The 20,624-nt window shown below is 37.1% G+C and overlaps 1 pseudogene; it reads right to left on the bottom strand.

The window, feature by feature from the left end:
* The window catches only part of LOC108702269, a 50,311-nt pseudogene extending 50,121 nt beyond the window's left edge, over positions 1–190 (bottom strand).
* Between the last annotated feature and the right edge of the window lie 20,434 nt (positions 191–20,624).

Genomic DNA, 20,624 nt, shown 5'->3' with positions numbered 1-20,624 from the left:
GTAGCTTACTTAATTCGCTAAGGTGAGTATTTTTAGATACTCAGTGTCTGGCAATAGAACTACATTGCATATATGCGACAAATGGAATGTTGGATCTAAGCAAAGGTGACTGTATATAGGGAAGCATACCCTCTAAGATGGAACCTCCTGTTGAATAACGCATCAAATCTGCCATGGTTAGCGTGTCCATTTTTGACCACACCCATTTTATAGCCACACCTCCTAATTACCACGTCCATTCTACAAAATTTGTCAGGTTATTTTAAGTCTGAACACATTTCTTTGAGTTTTAGGTGATATTGCCCTTTAAGCTGTGAGTCACAGTTCTAACAAGAGACTCAATTATATTAAATAGTTACAAAAGTATCCAGATTATTTAATTAAGTTTCAGAAACAGCGGCACGTGGGAACATTAGTCATCTGAGATTTTTTAAAAGAGCGTTTTGGCCACAAGTTGCTCTTGTTTTTAATGCAAAGATTTCATGCGATTTCTGCTTCAGAGCGATTTAATTCCCATAGTGCCACATGATCATTTTCCTACCCATAAGGGACAAAACAATTCAAAATTTCCGCCCATGTAATAACGTTGACATCATTTGGCGAGATTTGCATACTATCATGGCTACTAATCTCCCAGTGTGTTTTTTCCTTAGATAGATTTCAATAGTTATCAATGGCAATGCTATTTCAGTGAAATAACTCATAAAAGGGTCTCTGTGCATTTTGGGATGACGTGATTTAAAGTAACTTTAAGAGGGTTATTTACTAAACTCCGATTGCAAAAATCACGAAAATGTTTTATCTGACTTTTAAATAATTATGAATTTTTCGGAATTTATTTTATTTAAGTCCAAATCAAAAAATCCGCCATCTCAGACCTGTCGAGGTTGCATATAAGTCAATGGGAGAATTCCCAAAGATTTTTTGATGTGTGCTGGGTTTCGTGCAATAACCCGGTAAAAAAAACGAAAAAATCTAGAAAAATGTAATAATAAATAAGCATAAATAACCAGAGCGTATTTTTTTTTTATATGTTTAAACACAGATTTGAGTGCAAATAAACGCATTCGCTAATTGGTCCCATTTGATTCTGCCTGGTTGTTGCAATTTATTCTTAGCATGTGTTTAAAAAACATCCGTAGGTAGGAGCCCTTATTAGTTAGAAACTTTGTATCATTTCCTGGCATCAGTGCAGGAAATCAAAGAGAAACTCTTTGCACATATTTAAAGGACTGAGCTGTCAAAATCGATACTGTCCAGCAGAAAACAGGACAGTTTATTGTTTGCACCTCTTGTATATTTATATATAATTATTATATCTCCCTTATGAGTCTCTTCTCCAGTCATCCATGGGGCACTGTATCTTAAGATCTGACAAAACCTAAGTAGATCAAACCTACTGCAATCCCACTGTCCCATCTCCTATTTACTTAATCATAATAATATAATTTGACTTGATTTGTCTTTCATAAAGTCACATTAATTACTACTTGTAATGCCATTCCCCAGAACATAACCTTGAATGCAGTCCCTGCAAATATGTTGCCCACAACAGAAATCAAATTTATGGGCCTATAATTGACATTTTAAGATCATAATCCCTTTTAAAATATTGGAATTAACATCAGCTTTCCTCAAATTGATAGGTATCAAACCAGATGACTGGAAGTCTGAGAAAATCAAAGAAAGTGACCTGGTTCCCTACTGAAATAAGCTCTCTAAGTGCTTCAGGGAGAATTAAAATAATTAAGAATATTAGTATCTGAGCATAGGATTAAGCGTTTTCATTATAAAAATACATAAATAAATAACTCAAGGCTCTAGTCATCAATAACAAATATATAGAAGTTATGTACTGATCAATACAAAAGCAAAACTGTTAACATTCTTAGAACTCTTGTAACCAAAGGAAAAGTTATAACGTTTATTCACATTGGTAATTTAATTTTTGGACTGTGCAATTGAACTCTCCTGCTGAAATCAGGAAATTTTGTGGTTAAGAAACTGGAATTTTTGATTTTCATATAACCAGGGGTTCTCGGTTTGCCTCATGGCAAATATGCCACTGGTTGGCTCTGTCCAGGAGTACTTATGGAGCTGCACAGCAAAGTCATTTTATGACTTACTAGAACTGACATTTTCATCAGTTTGGGGCCCACTGGACTCTCTACACTTATGGGACCAGGGTTATGCTTTTGGTTCTGTTTTGTTCTGGGTTTCTAGAAATAGTGCAGTAACAATATATATTAGAGGTTTCACTAAGCCATTATTAAATGTAAGAAAGGAAGCAAATGTATATAAACTGTGGCTGTAAATGATATGTACATAACAAATATCTGTAATCAGCTTGAGAAATAGTAGAGTACAGCACAAAACAAGGTTGAGAATCACAATGATGTAGGCAAACATAAAATTTAGTTGGATAGCAGTAGGAAAGAATTACTATGTATGGAAAGTGCCATACTACAAAATAGATGGTCAACATAAAAATAGATGGTTAACATTAAAATAGACGGTTAACACAAAAACACTAATTTCAGGGATTACAAAGAAGGTAACAGTCACAAGGGCTTATGTAATAAAAGGCACTAAGTTTGCCCATGTGCAATAACCTATAGCAACTAATCAGCAGGCGGAATTTACTGGTCATCTGTTTAAATACAAACATTTTACTAGTTGTTATGGGTTACTGCTCTTGATATAGGTATGGGATCCGTTATCCGGATATCCGTTATCCAGAAAGCTCAGAATTATGGAAAGGCCATCTTCCATGGACTCATTTTAATAAAAGAATCCAAATTTTAAAAAAAATGTTTTATTTTTCTCTGTAATAATAAAATAATACCTTGTATTTGATCCAAACTAAAATATAATGAATTCTTATTGGAAGCAGACCTAGCCTATTTAATATTCACATGATTTTCTACTGGACTTAGGGAATGAAGATCCAAATTAAGTTAAGATCCATCATCTGGAAATCCCCAGGTCCAGATAACAGGTGTATAACAGGTCCCATACCTGTATGTACAACACCCCAAAAAGGCAAGGTATGCACCCTGCATATTTAATTATGCTATAGATCTGAAGATCAAGTAATATTTTTAAAAAAATATTTCCCTTTAATCCCTTAGGTCATAATGACCCAACCATCAATTTAACTGCATACAAGACCTATTTCATATGTTTTCTCCATGATCAGTTTTGCCTGTTTTTCTTCAAGCTCTCTCCATTACAGTGATTTCAGTATTGAACAAAACTGAGTGTATTTAAATGAATAAGTCTATTCTTCCACTGAGAAGTTTCCGTGACATCATACACACAACAAGAGTGGTTTTCATGTCTGGCATTTGTACTGTCAATATAATGTACTTGATGTATATGTGTGTGTGTCATTACTTTCTGAAAGCCCTTTATCCAAGCTCTGTCCAAACCATATTACGTTAAAGCTTTTCTTTAGGACAGTAAATATTCCCATTTTTAGATAAGATCATTTTAGGGTTGCTATAATGAGATTATTTTCTATTTCGTCAAAAGGATAAAGAGAAACCCCCCACTTGAGCAGATGCATGGAAGGGAATGTCACTGACACTTTAACTCATCCTTCATTAAGAAGAATGGTTTCAAGTTAATGAGCATCCAATGTTTTAGAGCACAGGGTCAGGCACAAAAAAGGAAGTGAACAAACTCTGATAGGAAATGGAGGCGGAGAAAGGACAAACAGAGGGAAATTTGAAAAATATGTGAGGAATATTAAAAAAGGCAAGATACAAGAACTATCTTAATCTAGCTTGGTGGAATTTGTACCAATGTTTAAAAAATGATGGTCAATTGCAAATTGTCTTAAAACAATATCTACTGTATATCATAGTAAAATGTAATTATAAGGTATACTACCCCTTTAAAATGATAAAGGAAAATAATTTAGTGAGATGGCCGAGGCCTAAAGCAGTCAACAAATGGATGGAAACGGCCATATTCAACAGCAAACAAAAGCAGGTTTATTCTATTGAAAGACACTGATTACATCAAAGACATTTTTGTAGGTGACCCATACCTGTTTCATGTGCTCATTTAGGATAGTTGATGTCTTTAAGCAATTGTAATCATCATCTAACATGCTAGGGCTTTTAAAGATCTTTGAACGGATAGTGTCACGAGCAGCAAAATTACCAGCTCAGAGAGAACAACAGCCCATTCATATTTGGACGTTTGTTCTTCAATGCTGGTCCTGCCATCCCCCAGCAGTACAGCCAGGGGTTAATTGCTCACACAGCCAAATGCAATACAAAGAGCAGCGTATAATTATGGAAACACTGAAAGGCCATGCTAAATGTTCTTGCTTTCGTCAATGGCTAAGTTGGAAAAAATGCAATTCGTAAATGTTTTCCTTTCTGTTTTGGCAGAGAACAACAATTTGCATACACACAAGGACACAATCAGGAATGTGCCAAAGGTTACACCAGCTCTTCACTAATCAACTGGATACCCAGCAGACACAGTCAGCACCTGTCTAAGGACCCCCAAGCATGGAGCACACCTGATGGGCATTTCAGATTATTCTGAATTTAAATATGTACATCTTCTAATCTCAGTTTTGTAACTGCAGTCAATTGTTGTAGTGGGAGCACAACAGTAGTATAATTCCATTATGGTCACATACTCTGTTCCATACCTCCCAACTATCCCATTTTTGCTGGACAGTCCCGATTTTGACAGCTCAACCCACAGTCCCAGATTTGTTACTGAAATGTCCCGACTTTCTCTTTAATCTCCTGCACTGAACAGCCAGTAAAAGAGACAAAGTTTTTAACTTAATTTGCTTTTGGTAGAGAGCCCAGAATAGATACTTAGATACTTTTGTAACAATCATAAGATAAGCATGTGTCTTGGGGAAACTGACTTGCAGTTCAAAGGGCAATTCACTTTCATTACCTAAACTGTAATAACACATAAAAACCTAAGACTAATTTTTTAAAATGAACACAGTAATTAGGGACGCAACACACAGCAAATCGTCTTGTCCCTCTTCTCTTTCAAAAATGTTGGGAGGTATGGAGTTCTAGTTTTGCTAGTCAGAGATGACCCCAGCACCAACTTCCTAAAGTTCTCAGCAAATAACTATTGGTGTGGCCATACACTTGTAAGGCAAGGTTGCAGATTTGTCCTGTTAGGCTGATTCAATCTTTAGGCTGTGATCCGACATTATTTGCCTTTGCAAATTCAATAAGAGAAGACATCACACATAAGCCAATGCAGATCTTGTCCCACAGAATCTTCTAGCCAGCCTGATTGATATGATATTTGGCAAAGCTCTGACCAAATTCCCATGGGACAGGTTGTCATTCTGGGCTCATTTACGTATCAACCCATGCATGACATCACCACTGACTTTTGACTTATCAATTTTAACAAAATAGACTCCCCTGTTTCCCTTTTTTATGTACTCCAGCTCCCAGCTATAAGCCAGCTAAATATCTCTGGTGGGCATCATAGCTAATGTAGTCAGGCCCACTACAAATAGATATTCACAACCTGACTTAGAAACAAACTCCAAAGTAATTTGTCAATCTTTCAACCAACCCCACACCTCAAATTCACGCTGAGCCACAGAGCAACAGACTCTGTTTTGATGATCTTCTATATTAATACAAAGTCTCTTAGTTGACTTGCTTGGCCCCTTTAGAGACTATTAATTTTAGTTTAGATGTCCACATCAAATAAACACAACAGGGTAGTTACATAATTATATTTCTTAGAGATACAATCACTTTATTGTATGAGAACTTTGTCTTATAATTTTAAATTGGATATACAGATTATACTGAACAAAGAGTCAATAATTATATAGCCTAGGTGTCTAGATCCCAATGGGGAGAACTGGGAGAAACTGTTCTAAACAAGATCTGCACATTGTAAAAACGTATGGAGTCTATTTAAGGACAGGCTGTTACTGACAGGACCACCAGGACAGCATCTGCACAGGTCCACCTAAACCTTTCCACTTGACCTTATTATTACTATAATAAAAAAATAAAGCAGTTTGTTGGGCTGTTCAATGTCTGTGTTGTCCATGACATACAAAGTAGCATAAGAATTTGGTTTAACAAACAAACAGTGAAGAAATGAAAATAGTTATATGTTGGATATTAGATATTAAAAGACAGAAAACTGTCTTTGTTTTATAGTTGTAGAGTGAACCAGACACACTGAGCAGTGGATATACAGCAAGAAGTATGGTGGACCATTGCGGGTGACTAAAACACTAAGAAGCAGATTTATCATAAGTTGATGGTAGGGTTCAGATTTGGCCAAATACCAAATCCTCCACACAAATACCAAATCCTCCACAAAATATTCAGGTAAAAACAGAACCAAATCTGTAAGACTAATTTGCACATTTAGGTTTAAGAAGAATCAGAACATAAATTGTCACTTACAGTTACCACAGCCTTACGTGTTTCATGTTTCCAACACTTAGGGGCACATTTACTAAGCTCGAGTGAAGGATTCGAATGAAGAAAACTTCGAATTTCAAAGTATTTTTCTGGGTACTTCGACCATCGAATAGGGTACTAAGACCTTCGACTTCGATTCGAACTAAAAATTGTTTGACTATTCGACCATTCGATAGTCGAAGTACTGTCTCTTTAAAAAAAAATTTGACTACATACTTTGTTAGTTTAAACCTACCGAGGTACAATGTTAGCCAATGGGGACCTTCCCCATCACTTTTCTAAGCTTTTTTTGATTGAAGAAAAATCCTTTGATCGATCACTTAAAATCGTTCAATTCAAAGGATTTTATCGATTTTTACTTCGATCGATCGATCGTAGGATTTTCGCTAAATCCTTCAAATTCGATATTCGAATTCGAAGGATTTAAATTCGAGGATCGAATTCGAGGGTTTATTAACCCTCGATATTCGACCCTTGATAAATGTGCCCCTTAGTCACAGGCTAGATTAAGTGTTGAAAACACGAAACGCGCAAAGGCTGTGCATCTATATGTGGCATTATAAATCATTTTACCTATATCTACTGCCGGGTGGAAGATTGCCTTTACTTGAGTGCCTTCTCTACTATCTTCTGGTTTGAGGTTTCTGGTATGGAGAAACAAATTACAGAAAGACCCCTTAATCAGAAAACCCCAGGTCCCCACCATTCTGGATAACAGGTTCCATACCCGTATTATAACTTTTATAAGGGAGGCTCAATACCTCTTTAAAGGCTGTGGAAGAAAAATAAATTCCCCTTAAAAACACTATATATAAAAATAGATTTGGAATACTAGCTACCCCAACAACCATCCCCTTTAAGACTTCCTGAATGGATATTTATAGATAAAGGACATCCTGGACCAATAGCAACATTAAATGCATGGTGTCAGGTCTTGACAAGAGTTGACCTCCCTCACTTTATTTGTCACCTCTTGCTCTCTCAGGATGCTGGCTCGCTGCCACTCTGTATCAATAACGGATGATTATGTCCTAACATGTGAAAAGCCATAGGGGGAAAAAATAAATTGCCATTCTCTTAACATTTAAGCTCTGCTTCTCAGCACTGCATTTCCGGGTGTCTAATACAGCAACACATGGAAAAATTACACACATTTGTGTAAACCAGCTGGTGTGTTCTTCTTGTGCAACACTGCACAGAGCTCAATTATAAAACAAAATGTAATAAAAGCTAATGACTGTTATAAACAAATAATTACAACAGTAGCAATTGCAGTAATTTAAATATTAGCCTGGAAGTATGATTTATGCATTGCCAATAAAATGCAAAGCACAGGCAAGAAACAATAGTGTATATCAAAGGTGGGCTGGATTACAGAGACTTGAGCTTTTAACCCATTGATGACTACAGCTTGTGGCTCTCTAGATGTTGCTGAACTATAACTTTCAGAATTATTCAACAGTCAAAGGACGCCAGATAATTTTGTATGTTTATAAACAGGGCTTGGTCTCTTCATTTGAAGGAAAAAGAATTAAAATGGTTGAAATTCTGTATTTTGTATGCTGAATCTAGTCTACTGTACCAGCCCAGAGGTTCAAGCAGCCCTATAATCACAATGGTCCAGTTACTTGTCATCTTGGATCTTGGTAGGTAATCTTTTGACTGTCAGTGACTCTGCACATGCTCAATGTGCTCTGGGCTACTGTTTACAAACAAAAAGATTAAGGGGCAGATTTATCAACGGTCAAAGTTCGAAGTTAAAAAAAACGTTGAACTTCGAATTCAAAAAGACCAACCGAATAGAGGTCGGAGGTTTTTGGGGTCGAAGTGGTCTGTATTCAGCCTACTTCGAATTGTAGGATCAAAAGGAATATCGCCTTCGATTCAAAGTTTTTCCCCCAAAAAACTTTGATCTCTAAAACTTCACCAATTGCCTCCATATAGGTTCTAGGAGGTCCCCCATAGGCTAAAACAGCACTTTGGTAGCTTTTAGGTGGCGAATGGTCGAAGTCGAAGTTTTAAAGAGACAGTACGGGGCATATTTATCAAGTATCGAATTTGAGTACTTCGATAGTCAAAGTATTTTTTCCAGCGAAACGGCCATATTCGATCGAAGTAAAATCGTACGATCGAGCAGTTCGAAGGATTTTAACAAAAAACTTCTTCTTCTCAAAACTTGCCCAAAAGCCTCAGATAGGTTCTAAGAGGTCCCCCATAGGCTAAACAGCAATTCAGCAGGTTTAAGGTGGCGAAGTGTCGAAGTCAACGTTTTTTAAAGAGACAGTACTTTGATTTTCGCGTGGTCGAATGTTTGAAGTTTTTTCAATTCAAATCGAATTTTGGCCTATTCGATGGTCGAAGTACCCAAAAATTACTTCGAAATTCGAAGTTTTTTACTTTGAAAATTCACTTTGACTCTTGATAAATCTGCCCCTACATGATAAATTTTGATATTCGAATTTCAAAGTTTTTTTTCAAAATTGAATCGAAGTTGGACTATTCCCTAGTTGAAGTACACAAAAAATAGCTTGAAATTTTAAGTATTTAACTTCGAATATTCACCTCGACCTTTGATAAATCTGCCCCTAAGGGTTGTTGGAAGTCATCAGACATTATTAGAAAGCAATGTTACATCTGACAAAGTAGCTAATGATGAATGCATTAATTGTTTTGTACAATGTACTGGTATCTATGCTGCTACAGAGTAATCTGAAACAAAATTAATTACTAATCAGACCTGTACAGTGAATTTTTTACCCATGAGCCACATTCAATTATTAAAAGAGTTGGAGAGCAACACAAAGATAAAAAAAAGTTCCTGGGAGTGCCAAATAAGGGCTATGATTGGCTATTTGGTATCCCTATGTGGATTGGATGCCTACAGGAGGCTCTGTTTGGTCATAAACCTGTTTTTTATGCAACCAAAGCATGCCTCCAAGCCTAGAATGGGAGCAATAATCAACATGTTGCTCACAAGCCACTGGTTCGGGATCACTGGTATAGATTACCGTATGCATTTTGTGTCTGTCTCTAAGCTCAGGTAGCTAAAAGTATTAGAAAAAGTATCAGCAGAAAATGAAATGGGGAACCACTGATGGCAGATTCAGAGGCACTGATCTTCACTGCTGAAGGCATATGGTGTCTGTGGGCTGCTCCTAAAGCCCAAAACATAAGGTTTAACATGTCTACCTTAACTTTTTATTGACCTTTATTTATCCTTTAAAAACAAATGATGTTACAGGCCATTACTGTAGCTGTATGTAGCTGCATGGGTAGAGTACAGCAAACAAGGACAACAGGTTGGTGACAGCAGTGGCTATGGGCAATTTATCTTTTTAGGATAAAACAGTTAGACAGAGTGAGAGTAACATTATAAGGATCACAGTCCAGCTACAGATGTGGTCCTTTAAAGGTTTTTCTTTGTGCCCACCAGTCTTTCCAAGAGTTACCTATACTTTTTTTGTATGAGATCATCATTGGCTCAGCCCAAGGAATTGGACAGAATTGGGTGTTAAGGTGGCCATACACGGGCCGATAAAAGCTGCCGACAGACCGCGTCGGCAGTTTATTGGCCCGTGTATGGGGCCCCCCGACGGGCTTCACCGAAAGTCGGCCAGATCTCGATCGGATGGGACAAAAAATCCCGTCGGATAGCGGCCGCATCTATTCGTTGATGCGGTCCCGCGATCCGACCGCCCATTGCTATTCGTTAGGATCCGATCGTTGGGCTCTAGGGCCCACGATCGGATCAGCCCGATATTGCCCCCCTCAAGGTGCCTCCCCAGCATTGCTCCCTATGAATGTGCCTCTTCTGCCTGCCCCTAGTTCTGGCCCTGATTCTTAAAATTATACCAACTGGGAAAGCTCAGTAGTTTTGATGACAAAAAATATTTATGCAGGCAAAATTTTCAAATGTTAGTAATTCAGTCCTTAACTGCAGGTGGAAATAGATTTCTTAATAGTTAAAGTACATTTATTCTAGGTGCAGTGCCGCCACACGAAAGGGTTCCCTGTTCACGTTGCCTGCCTATTTATGCCAGCACTCCCTCACTTACATGTCTAACGTGCAACACAGGGGACGGGTAGAGGGTGAGTAAGGAGATTCCTATGTTTCTCCCCTGCATGCACCCCATGAATACAATGCTGCCAAACACAGGCAGCAATGTGTGCAAGGACCTGCTCCTATTGCCACTCATGGAAGGATGCAAAGTGTGGAAAACATGGTGGCTCCCTGCAATATTGAATGAAAAAAATAGATATATTACTGTTTGTAAAACAAATATCACAACCATAGAATATCGCTCTAGGCTGCAAAGTAATTATTGATTTAGATAATGGTCACTTATTATAGCAAATTATCTACTATTATCTTCTATACAGACATCTATAATCCTATGACAGGATATATAATAAAATATATTTACACAACTTGAAAAAGGGGCTAACTTTTTCGTAAATAAAATATTTTTAAAATAGTAATTAAATCTAGATTTTTTTGTAGAGGTGACCTTATTTGAGGGGTAAGAGAATTCTGTACATTTAAAGAAATGCATAACTGGGAGTCAGATACTAAAAACATTCAAAGGAAAGTGTGATATTACAGATGTATCACCATTTGACATACCGGTAGGTTTCAAAGATAGACACAGATAAAAGTATCAGACCAAGTCATTTTTAATAGCACTAGGACAAGATGATCAGTGGCACAGAGAATATTATACCTCTTTGGCATGCTGTAATTCCTATGAAAGACTAGAGTTGCAGTCATTTTTGGCATATGGAAAGCACAAAATAATCTCGGTACAGAAGTTGTAAATGAACAGTGTGGGACTGGGATGCCAGGGGCCCACCAGAAAACCTTAGATCTTGGGCCCACTGGGAAACCGTAGACTGTGGGACCACTTTTTAAACTATTATTCCTCCTCTCCTCTCTCAAACTCTTTATTCTCTTAGTCTTGTATTTCTTACTTCTACTTCTACACTATATTCTTCCATTATTAAGCATTTTTTCCCCATAAAGAAATAGGGAATGACCATGAAATAGGCTAAATGGTTAGAAACAAGAGGGCCCACTGACACCTGGGCCCACCGGGAGTTTTCCTGGTATCCCGGTGGGCCCGTCCGACACTGTATATGAAGTATGCATATTTAAAACAGTATCTATCCTCTTCCCCTTTGTTAGTGGCATTGCAAATGCTTATCATGTTTCTCAAAGTGCTAAATGGGTAAAATGAATTGCACATCAACAATATATGTAGGAAGACAAAACTTCCTAAGGATGATGGTCTTCTGAGATATCATACTAAGGTATAGATCTCTATAAAGAAGAGCAGCTCTGTGATACCTAGTTCCCAGGCTAATACTTGTATTTTCTTTTATTGGGTGTATGCTTAGGGGCCGATTCACAAAGGGTCGAATATCGAGGGTTAATTAACCCTCGATATTCGACTGGGAATTAAAATCCTGTGACTTTGAATATCGAAGTCGAAGGATTTTAGCGCAAATAGTGCGATCGAATGATCGAAGGATTATTCCTTCGATCGAACGATAAAATCCTTTGAATCGAACGATTCAAAGGATTTTAATCCAACGATCGAAGGAATATCCTTCGATCAAAAAACTTAGGAAAGCCTATGGGGACCTTCCCCATAGGCTAACATTGAGTTCGGTAGCTTTTAGATGGCGAACTAGGGGGTTGAAGTATTTTTTTAAAGAGACTGGTCGAATAGTCGAACGATTTTTAGTTCGAATAGTTCGATTCGTAGTCGTAGTCGAAGGTCGTAGTAGCCCATTCGATGGTCGAAGTAGCCCAAAAAACACTTCGAAATTCGAAGTTTTATAACTTCGAATCCTTCACTCGAAGTTAGTGAATCGGCCCCTTAGAGTATGTCAATATGTCATATTCTGCACCTGACATCAAATGAAATCGAGTGCAGGTATGGGATATGTTATTCGTAAACCTGTTATCCAGAAAGCTCAGAATCACAGGAAATGCCATCTCCATAGACTCCATTTTATCCAAATAATCCACATTTTTAAAAAAGTATTTCCTTTTTCTCTTTAATTATAAAACAGTACCTTGTACTTAAACAAAACTAAGATATAATTAATGCTTATAGACAGCAAACCCAGCCTATTTGGTTTATTTAATGTTTACATGATTTTCTAGCAGACTTAAGATGTGAAGATCCCAATTACAGAAAGATCCATTAACCAGAAAACCCCAGGTCCTGACATTCTGGATAACAGGTCCCATACCTGTAGTACTACACTTTTTTTAAAGATCAGATCAGTGTTCAGTTCTTAACAGCAGTCCAACTGGAACTGGACCATAGTCTATCATGTGAAAGAAAACCAACTTAAATAAATTATCTTATGAAATAAATTTTTGTGTGTTTAAATTTAAATGTTTTTCCTGGTCTCAAACAACCGTACAAGCTCTTTCGCACATTGTGTGCCACTCATTACAAATACCTGTAACTATTTTTTCAGATTTTTAACTAACCTATCTTCTTCTCTTTCTATATTCGGGTTTAGGAAATGTATCAACATTCTATACTCTTTCCTTTCATCATTTTCATTTAAATATATTAATAGTAAAAAGATGCAGGTTGAGAGTGTTGCTCCATTAAATAATGGTACCAGTATGGTTGTAACAGATACAGATAAGGCAAATGTGTTAAATCAGTTATTTTCTTCAGTGTATACAATAGAGGAGTCTGGGTTCACAGGCTCACTTAGTAACTGCACGAATGGTTCAGCTCAATCTAGTCAGTGGCTGACTCAGGATATGATTCAAAAAGCTTTAATCCAAATTAATGTAAACAAGGCTCCAGGTCCTGATGGCATACACCCCCGGGTTCTAAGAGAGCTTAGTTCAGTTTTAGACCAGCCCTTATTTCTGATTTTCTCAGATTCACTGTTATCTGGTATGGTGCCTATGGATTGGAGAAAAGCTGATGTTATTCCAATATTTAAAAAGGGATTACGATCTCAGCCTGGCAATTATAGGCCAGTAAACTTGACATCTGTGGTGGGCAAATTATTTGAAGGCTTGTTAAGGGATCACATTCAAAATTTTGTCCTAATGAATGGCATTATGAGCAACAATCAGCATGGCTTTATGAAGGATAGGTCATGTCAGATGAATTTGATTGCATTTTATGATGAGGTAAGTAAGATGCTGGACAGTGGGGGGGCAGTAGATGTGATCTATTTGGATTTTGCCAAAGCGTTTGATACTGTGCCCCACAAACGACTGCTTTCTAAACTAAGGTCTGTTGGGCTTAATGAAGTTGTTTGCACATGGATAGGAAACTGGCTACAGGATTGGGTACAGAGGGTGGTTGTTAATGGTACATTCTCTACTTGGAGTAAGGTTCTTAGTGGGGTCCCCCAGGGCTCAGTATTGGGTCCACTTTTATTTAACTTGTTCATTAATGACTTAGGGGAGGGTGTTGTAAGTAATGTATCAGTGTTTGCAGATGACACAAAATTATCCAGCCCAATTAATTCCATCCAGGATGCAGCATCCTTGTAACATGATCTTGACAAACTGGCAATCTGGGCAGCTAAGTGGCAAATGAGATTCAATGTTGATAAATGTAAAGTCATGTACCTGGGATGTAAGAATATCCAAGCCACTTATACCCTTAATGGGACTGCACTAGGCAAATCCATTATGGAAAAGGACCTTGGACTCCTTGTAGATGATAAACTTGTCTGTAACAAGCAATGCCAGTCAGCAGCATCAAGGGCAAATAAGGTCTTGAGCTGTATTAAAAGGGGCATAGAGTCAAGGGAGGAGGGGGTCATTCTTCCACTATATAGAGCACTTGTAAGGCCCCATCTAGAATATGCCGTACAGTTTTGGTCTCCATCACTCAAACAGGACATTATTGTATTAGAGAGGGTACAGAGAAGGGCAACTAAGCTGGTAAAAGGTATTGAAAATCTTAGCTATGAGGAAAGACTGGCCAAATTGGGGATGTTCACGCTGGAGAAGAGGCGCTTAAGGGGTGATATGATGACTATGTATAAATATATAAGGGGATCATATAATAATCTCTCTAATGCTTTATTTACCAGTAGGTCTTTCCAGCTGCCATGAGGTCACCCATTCCGATTAGAAGAAAAGAGGTTCCGCCTAAATATTCGGAAGGGGATTTTTACAGTGAGAGCTGTGAAGATGTGGAATTCTCTCCCTGAATCAGTTGTACAGGCTGATACATAAGATAGCTTTAAGAAGGGGTTGGATGGCTTTTTAGCAAGTAAGGGAATACAGGGTTATGGGAAATAGCTCATAGTACAAGTTGATCCAGGGACTAGTCCGATTGCCATTTTGGAGTCAGGAAGGAATTTTTCCCCCTCTAAGGCAAATTGGAGAGGCTTCAGATGTTTTTTTTTGCCTTCCTCTGGATCAACTGGCAGATAGGTAGTTAATAAAAAAAAAAAAAAGGTTGAACTCGATGGACATGTGTCTTTTTTCAACCTTACTTACTATGTTACTATGTATTAAATTTCTGTCACTTGTTCTTCAGTCTAAAAGGACATCTCTGGAATGTTAAAAACTCTTACAATATCCTTTAACGGACCTTGCAAGTGACTTGGGCCATGATAGTAATTTAGCCTGCTCGTCAAAAGTTAAAGTCAAAACCTTCTGTGAAATAAATTTAAGGACTACTTGACCTTGTTGATTATATAATAGGAGTTACTCTACTTCTTTTTGGCAGATGTATGTCTGTCCCCCCAAAAAACATCACCTTGGACTAACTGAAGTGCAACATATCAGTCTGAATACAATCCTCTATTACCAAGAAGGTCACACTGCACTTATTTGGTAATAGAGGTTATTTCTAACATGAGTTGAGTTTTCTTTATAACTTTTTCTTTTTTCTTGAAAAGCAAAAACAGGTTCTGTTAGCAAAGGGAATTCATATTTACATAAATGTGTTAATTCTTTGCTGTTAACACAAACAGTACTTTTTTTCATTCTTTTGCACTGTTATAGACAATCGGAGCATTAACCATTGCCTATCACAACCAATCAGCAGTTAGCTAAAGTTGTTACTTTTAGAAAAGCAAAAGTCCCATTTTATCTGCTTTTGGTAATTCAAAATCAACTGTTAAGAACACATGAGTAAGTACAGTTATTTTCCATTTCTACAAGCAATGGTTTGCCAATTGGTATAAATGGCACAGGTTTTTTAAATGTCCTAACTTTTCAGCATACCAGAGTAGATTTGCAGAAAGCAAAAGGGTCAGCTAGAACGCTTACACTTATAAAGATACTTGCTTTACTTTGTATTGAAAGGTTTTGTGGAGTCCTCTTCAATATGATAAAGCTTGAAAAATGAAAGCCAACTCATGTCATGAGACTTTATGTTGAAAGGTATGGTCAGGAACATGTCTACTGTTTTGAGGCTAGAGTCAATAGCACCAAAAGCATAACAGTAAACCACTAGAAAAATGGTTGCATAAATATATAGATATATTATTTATATTCAAAGCATATGTAATGCAGAATTAAAAATTGCCTATGATTCATTTTTTTCTATATGAATCATGAAATGTAATTTATGAAAGTGTCAACAGTTGCACGTACATATTCTTTATCTCCAGATACAACTTGTTAGCTCTGAGGAATAATCAGATTTCCCCCCCCCCTCCCCTTCATTTGGCTAAAGTAAAGTCACTATTTGAGCAGGTGGCAAATAAAGAGAATAGATTCCAGGCGTACACCGTCATCTGATAATAAAACTAATAACCCTGCTGAAATACTTAAGTTCCAAAGGGAATCCATACACAAATAAACCCTATCTCATGAGTAAGTCAAGAGAAAGTCAGATAACAGAAGCTATGGTTTTTAAGCAGAATCAGCTGATTATTGTTACATAGAGAACACGGCAATACTTAAATGAAAATATAAGACTGAAGCAGATGTTACTGTGCACCAATTTGGAGCTTTTTAAGTGCAACATTTTTCCAGATTTAGAAGTAGAATGTGTCACTCAAAAATAATGTCTTTCTTGTAAACTTCTGTTGTACAATTATACCATTCTGATTCGATTAGTTGTTAAAATTAGTTATTATAATCTGCATTATAATGGTATAGTATTAATAGGGATTAATACTATACCATTATAATGCAGATTATAACTATCCTAGGCTAGTGAATGTGCAAATATATTATATATATATATATATATATATATATATATATATATATATATATATATATAAATATATCACAATTTAATGCTTTCTGTCGTAAGATAACATGCAGCCAAGAAGAGCATTTATTAACATTCATTTATATAGCGCCAGTATATTTCGCAGCGCTGATGAGAAACCATCATGTGAAATACTTAACCACAATGGCACAGAGAAAGTTTGAACTCTGGGCTTGGTCACCATTGTTTCTCACACAGCTAGCACTAAGGGATTAAATCCCTTTTGATTGAACACCATGTCTGGAAAAGATCAACCCCTGGCAATTGAAACATTCCTATTCACTTACTAAACTATAAGAAAAATACATAAATATATCTTGAACAATCTAAATCAAATCCAGAAACGAGTGTCCTCTATAACTTACACTTTTAGCGACATTTTTTTAAAAACCATAAAGATGGTTTTTTTGCTGCACAATTTGATCTTAAGCTGGTGCTGTTATCATTTTGGAAACCCTGCGATCTCTCTAACAGATAAGTCAAAAGTCATTACTCTCACCCCAGCAGAAATGCAGTTGCCAAATTATCCACGAGAGATCTAAAAATAAGATATTTTAAGTAGGAAGGAGTCAATTCGGTAATGGTAAATAACGTTCTTTTTCTAGAGATAAATTAATCAGGAAGCTGGGCCATCCAAAATCCCTCTACTGAGTCTTTGCCAGAATGACAAATTACATTTGAAAATAGGAAATTAGGTGCAAACTATATGAGCTCCTTTTGCCACCATGTGCTTATCAAATCTAAATTAAATATTTTAAAAAAGTAACTGGAATACAAATAGTGACAAGCAACTCGACACTTGGGGGAAGATGTATCAAGAGTCGAATTTCGAAGTCATGGGAGTTTTTTTAACTCCAATAACTTCGATATTCGAATGATCACATCAAATGGAAATTTATCAAAAAATCAAAGTGTTTTTTTTTTTTTTGGCTGAATAAGTCAATTTTGATTGAATAGGTCTTCCATCTAATTAGAATCATATGAATTGAAGTACATTCGATCTAATTCGATTATTCGATACCACTAATTGACTCCAAATAGGTTCTAGGAGGTCCCCCATAGGCTAAAACAGCAATTTGCAGGTTTTAGTTGGTGAATAGCCGAAGTTGAATTTTTAAAGAGACATGATAAACTTTAATATCAAATTCGAATTGAATTTGGACTACTCCCTAGTCGAAGTACACAAAAATTAGCTCATAATTCGAATTTCCACTTCAACCTTTGATAAATCTGCCCCTTGACTGGCTGATGACCTCTTATAAATTTAAGGAGTTAATTGGTGAATTTTCACTCCTAATCACTATAGCACTGGACATGCCCCTACCGACAATGCAATTGATTCAGTCACATATTGACTGTACAAAGCAATAGAATGAAGGTTCTATGGCAGGAATTTTGGTTAACTGGAGAAACATTTGTTGACAGGTCTAAAGGTTCCAATAAGAAGACAAAACATCTGCTTGTTAGATATATTTAAAAGAAAAAGAGGTATATAAGAAAACCCAGTGCATTTATTTGAAATAAAACAGGCCAACTCCAAAACTAGGTATGGTTATCCCATAATGATAAAGGAAAAGCTTGTTTACATAGGTAGCACTAGACACATACATCACTCATGACAAATAGAAACAAGCACTCAATATGAAATTCTCAATCACTGCCAATCATGCACAGAGGGATCTACATGAACCAAACTAAGGAGTGTGAAGTGTGCAGCCTTAAGCTAAACAATAAATTACCAGGAAAATAAATATCTAAACAAGCAATCATATGCGACTATCAGATCCATATTTCAAGTCTGAGAAGGCAGCACCCAGCAATGGGCAGAGAAGGAAGCTGAGTACTGCTGGTGAATAATTCAGTGTATTTTACAAGGGAAATAGGACTTTAAAACAATCAGTGTCTTGCTATGCTGGTTTAAGGTAAATTATCAAAGGGAACTACAAGGCCTCCATATAATAGCAGTATACTACATTTACTTTGTAATTTAGTTAAGATTAAATAAAAAAAACCCTCTTGGGGATTTCCTATATTTGGGTTATTTCGGCTGAGCCGTTTTTGGCTCATATTATACTTACTGGAAAGAAAAGTATCACAATTCCTTGCTTTACTAATATAAGGTGTCCCTACTGGTCAATATATTTCTTAAAAAATATATTTTTTTAATGTACTGTGGCAGAAAAAAAATAGTCTATATAGTAATAGTCTATTTGTTAGTTAAGTGCACACATTTCTGTGTAGATCAGATCATCAGAGGGTGGTTGGTCTGGTCTATTAAAAAAGGGTCTCTCTCATATGAAGCCAATGAGGTGTCCATTTGTTCACGAATCCAACATTTTAGATGTTTCCATCAAAAAAAGATTTGAATATATTTGAATAATAGCAGAGGATAACAATGAGTTTCTTAGGATTGCAATATATGACAATAAAACCATAGATATATTTTTATTACTTTACGTCTGAGATTTGGGGTCCTATAAAGCAGCACCTCTTTTTTCACCACCCTTTTTTTATAACACAAAAATTAACAAGAGAATTGTGTGGCATACAAAATAACCAAATTGACAGGTTGCAAGGTGCTAGAGAAATAGAATTCTGGGACACGATCGGGAATCCCTGAAAGTCAAATAAATAATTTCTTCCACTAAATGGGCCCTCAATATCTGTGGAAAACTGACCAAGACTGGCTGGGTCCCCCACCCACCCTTGGAACCAGAGAAGGAAGTTGCACCTCCTTTTCGAACATGACTGGTTGGCAATGACCCCCCCCCCCTAATTTCTTCTTGTTGGTGTGCCTAAAAAATATCTTTTGTAAACACTTAAAATGGTAAGCAAATCATTTCTTCTTTGCTGAGAGGTGGAGTCCTAACTTATGTGTTTTCAATCAAAATACTTTGTGCATGTCCTGCACTGCCCTCAAAATGTGTGTGTTGCATGTATATGTGCAGTGGCATAACTAGATATTACTGGGCCCACAGCAAATTATTTTTCAGACCCCAAAATTGTCTAGAGGTTGACCTGTTTTAACAATTACTATTGAAATTGTATATGAATAGGGCCTCATGGGGCCCATATACCTACTTGGGGCCCATATACCTACTTGGCCCCCCTGCTGCCACAGGGTCTGCTTCCTCTGTAATTAGGTCCCTGTATATGTGCACAGTGTAGAGGGGTTATTGGATTAGAAAAGTCATAGATAAGTTACTTGATATTGGGATGTTTTTAAGACCTGGTCCATAAATAGCAAGACTCTCCATATTTTAAATGTCTACCACTCAATACATTGATTCTCTTGGTCATGATGAGGAACAAACAATCTGGTTCCCCCAAAAATGTGCTGTCTGAGATTCGGAACACAAGAAAAGTAGCCTTGTGATATTTGGCATAGGATCCCAGGGCCAGAACTAGGGGTAGGCAGAAGTGGCACTTGCCTAGGGTGCAATGCTTGGGGGCACCAGGCAGGTACCTCACAAGCAGCCTACACCTAGTCCTCCCCTGAAAAACGAGATGCACGCGCATTCTCCTTTGTGCATGGATGCGCCCGCGCAAGGGGGGAGCAGGACGTGACTGGCTGGGTTGCCTGGGGCGCCCAGCTGGCATTGCCCGGTACTGTAGGATCCTATTTTCATTAAAGTAAAACTGTACTCCCCAAACAATGAAGGTCTCTATTAAAAACATATTGCATAAAACAGCTCATGCATAAAACCCTGTTTCATGTAAATAAACCATTTTCATAATAATATAATTTTTTTAGTAGTATGTGCCATTGGTTATCCTATATAGAAAATTGCCATTTTAAATAAAAATTGCTGCCCCCTGCGATCATAGGATTCATGTTGCACACAAACCAAACAAACCATACACGTTAGGTCACATGAGCCAATTAACAGACAGAATTATGTCTTTTGCTTCCACACTTCTTCCTGTTACAGTTGCA

The sequence above is a fragment of the Xenopus laevis genome, chromosome 9_10S, assembly GCF_017654675.1.
Source record: "Xenopus laevis strain J_2021 chromosome 9_10S, Xenopus_laevis_v10.1, whole genome shotgun sequence".
Lineage (NCBI taxonomy): Eukaryota > Metazoa > Chordata > Amphibia > Anura > Pipidae > Xenopus > Xenopus laevis.
Note: the sequence above shows the minus strand (reverse complement) of the source record. Positions and strands in the feature narration are given on the sequence as shown.